General features: G+C 43.3%; 1 long non-coding RNA gene across 1 annotated transcript; it reads left to right on the forward strand.

The window, feature by feature from the left end:
- The first annotated feature begins 468 nt into the window (after positions 1-468).
- On the forward strand, positions 469-2,166 carry LOC137192139 (uncharacterized). Its single transcript, XR_010930524.1, has 3 exons — positions 469-538; positions 1,516-1,617; positions 1,824-2,166. It is a non-coding gene; the product is annotated as an uncharacterized lncRNA (long non-coding RNA).
- Positions 2,167-3,419: the final 1,253 nt, after the last annotated feature.

The raw sequence follows: 3,419 nt of genomic DNA on the forward strand, positions 1-3,419 counted from the left end.
GGCACCACACCAGCCCGCGTCAGCCTGCAGCTCACGCTTGGTTAGCGACTCACCAGTTCCCTGCTCCTGCATTGCAGCTTAGCTACAAGACCTTCTAGCCCCAGCAGCCTAGCTACCAGCCCCAGCAGCCGCCCCAGCCTCCAGAGCCCATGCCGCAGCAGTCCCAGTCTCCAGAGCCTGTGCTGTAGCAGACCCGGCCTCCTATACCTGTGCTGCAACAATCTGATAAATCTGTTAAACATCATCTGCTTCTGAGTCCGTGTTCTGCGCTTGGGTCCACTAAAGAACTAAACCCGACAGAACAATCTCGCGATGAGTGGGAGAAATGCCAGGGTACATGTTCTGTAAAGGTATTGAACTGATGCATGACATGTACGTTGGCTGAGGAGTTGATGTGCTGATTTCAGGCAGGTGTGTAGGATCCAGGTAAGCGGCAGGAACACGAACACACACATATACTCACACAGACTGGGAGGCAGAGGCAAAACACTAGGAAGACAAAAGGGATAGGCTGGGATTGCGACATTATGATGCTTTTGTAAGTAATTATTTACTGTATTATCAATGATCTCAAAGCTACATTGTCACAAAGCTTAAAATTAGACTGTTTCTTAGTTTATGACGCTTTGGATGTAAATGATTTTTCAAACAGAAGCACAGGCATTTATGGCCTTTTGTCTTAATGGTTTGTGACAATTCTGTCATTCCACATGACCTTGACATGATTCTATATGGACAGACATGAAGAACATATCATCTATGAAATATAATCTATGAAAATCCTCTCCTTCAACATATTATTGTACTAAACTTTGCATATCACATATATATAACAGAATAGGCCTTTTTCCCAGCAGACATTTAGACAGACATTTAGACATTTGTCTCATAGCAGAGAAAGCACAGGTGTTACTAATCACATTAACATTGGCTATGTTTACATGCACACTTATAATTCGATTATAACGCGATTAAGGCAATAATACAAGTAAGGCAGAGCCTGTGTAAACACTATACTCCAACTATGCTAATGCGATTAGTCGAAGTAAGCATAATCGCAATAAGATATGTGGATTACTCCAATCTTACTTGCATTATTTGGGGCTAGTCAGAACACGTATACACCTGAGTGGCATTACTGAAACTGAGAAAGGTACGCATGTGCAACTGATGATGTATGTCACCATGACCATGTGGTGTATTGTTGACAAATGTGATAATTGAAAGCAAAACAGGGAAGAAACAATATTTCTGGAAGTTTGAGGAGACAGAGTTCATGTTGCGTGTCTTGCGTAGCATGGACATGATGCATTTTTTAGATGGGCAAAAGCACCATAATGACGATACTAGTATCGGACAAACTGAATGAGGGAGGATTTGCCAGAACACCCAAGAAAGTATGCGTCCGCTGGAAAGCAGGAAAGGCTGCATATTGTAAAGCCAAAAAACAGAACTTAATGACTGGCTCCTACCTGTCCACATTTACACACTTCAACCTCTTTAATGATATTTTAGGTCAAAGACCCCTGGCCACTGCCAATGAAGGTGGACTGGACATTGGGTTTGCACGGGTGCATCAAAGACCCGATGGTGACGGTGATGCTGATGATGATCAAGGTAAACTAAGTTATATCTAATGTTTGTTATTCCCTACCTTCCTTACACAGCTGACCAGTTAATTGGTTTATTGGCTTTCATTTCATTCAAACATTTGATACCTATGGCCAGCAAAGAACACTCATACACACTTTTTTTTTTTACACACACTTTTGAGAAATTGTGTTAGGTTATCTGTAAGAGGCAACTGCTTTATGTTTTAACAGAGAGAGCTATCGAGGAGAATGCGGACTCCGGGGAACCACCAGGGATAGCATCCAATCAACTGGCTGAGGAACCTGGCACAAGTACTCAAAAAGCAGAATTACACCCTGCTACAGGATCCACACAGCCAGAATCAGCAGAATCTGGTACTGTAGGTCAAAAGATCTGTAATATTACTAGTAGGTGCTTTGCCTTGGTCATTGGGGACCATATAACACATGCTGTCGGGTATTGACTACTTGTATTATATTCTCAGATTGCAAATCAACAGTACATACTGTAGTATAAATTAATTATAAAGGTTATGAGTCTCTATTTTTATATTGTTTACTTTACCAATTCAGCTGCTCAAGCTCCTACTTAATAGGTGTTGATTGAAAAATACTGAAGAAGAAATCTTCATGGTTATATCACGAGTGCATTAGCAATCATTTACAATTTTATAAGAGCAATTTGACCACTTTCTGTTTCCATTCTCCTGCTCATCCAAGTTTGATCACCTTTTCTAGTTGAAATATAAAAGAAAAAATGTATGTTCCATGCAGAGCTATGTATTTGGATCTTGTATTTAAATACTTGTATGATCTCATACAGGGGCATTACAGAACAAAAGGAGGAGACAGCTGACCTCAGCCATGGCTACCTGGTCTTCTAAGCATCAAGCACTCCTAGTGTTATGGGCTAGTACAGAGAACCCAAGGTGCAGAACACAGAGGCAGAAGCGAGGAATTGGAATCAGGAAGATTTTATTAACAACCTGATGTTGAGGTAAAGAAAGGAGTCTTTGAGGCCAGGGGGAGGCAGATGCTGGGTGAGGAGGAACAGGGGGGGAAGGGTGGGGCTGGCAGCCGGAATCTGAGGCCGAGACAGGAGCAGGGAGCTGAGCAGGGCAGAGCAGGGGAATTGGCAGAGCGAAGCAGGGCAGGGTGAGTCCGTAGGGCTTGGGGGAACAGAGATGATCCTGAGCAGGTTCTGGACAGAACAGGAGGGAGACAGACAGGAGTCAAGCCAGGAATGAGGGTAACCAAGTCTACAATCTGGCGGAGTGTGGCAGCTGGAACCAGGTATTTGAAGCAGAGCAGGATGATGATGACGGCTGGCAGCTGGTGACCTGACTTCGCACACCTGACTCCACTCCTGCAATCAAACACACACACACAGGGTGCTTTTCAATACGCTAATTCTATGCTTCCTCGCGTCCTCTCTACTCCGTGACCCAGAAATTGATCTCCGTCCGCCATCAAGGAGGATCTTCCAATCCCTGAAATGCACCTGGAAGAGAGGAAGAGCGAGGAGAGAGGAGGCTCCTGGAAGAGCTTAGAGCGAGGAAACACAGGTGTATTCTATGCGGAAGTGTTTTAACGGACGGCAACACCCCTTTGATCCAAAGTGTATATTGATTGGTCAGCTAATCTGATGGGAGAGTAAACAGTGATGCTGTTATTGTAATACAGCAGATCAGGAAAACTACCTGTGGAGAAGGAATGAAAGCACAACAGCAGCTTCTCATAGCCTATTTATTCACAAAATAAAGATTACTGAATGTAAAGTGTTCATTAATTGTACATGAATTTTAAATGCAAACTTTAGAGTTTAAA

Source organism: Thunnus thynnus, chromosome 11 (assembly GCF_963924715.1).
Source record: "Thunnus thynnus chromosome 11, fThuThy2.1, whole genome shotgun sequence".
In the NCBI taxonomy this organism is placed as follows: domain Eukaryota; kingdom Metazoa; phylum Chordata; class Actinopteri; order Scombriformes; family Scombridae; genus Thunnus; species Thunnus thynnus.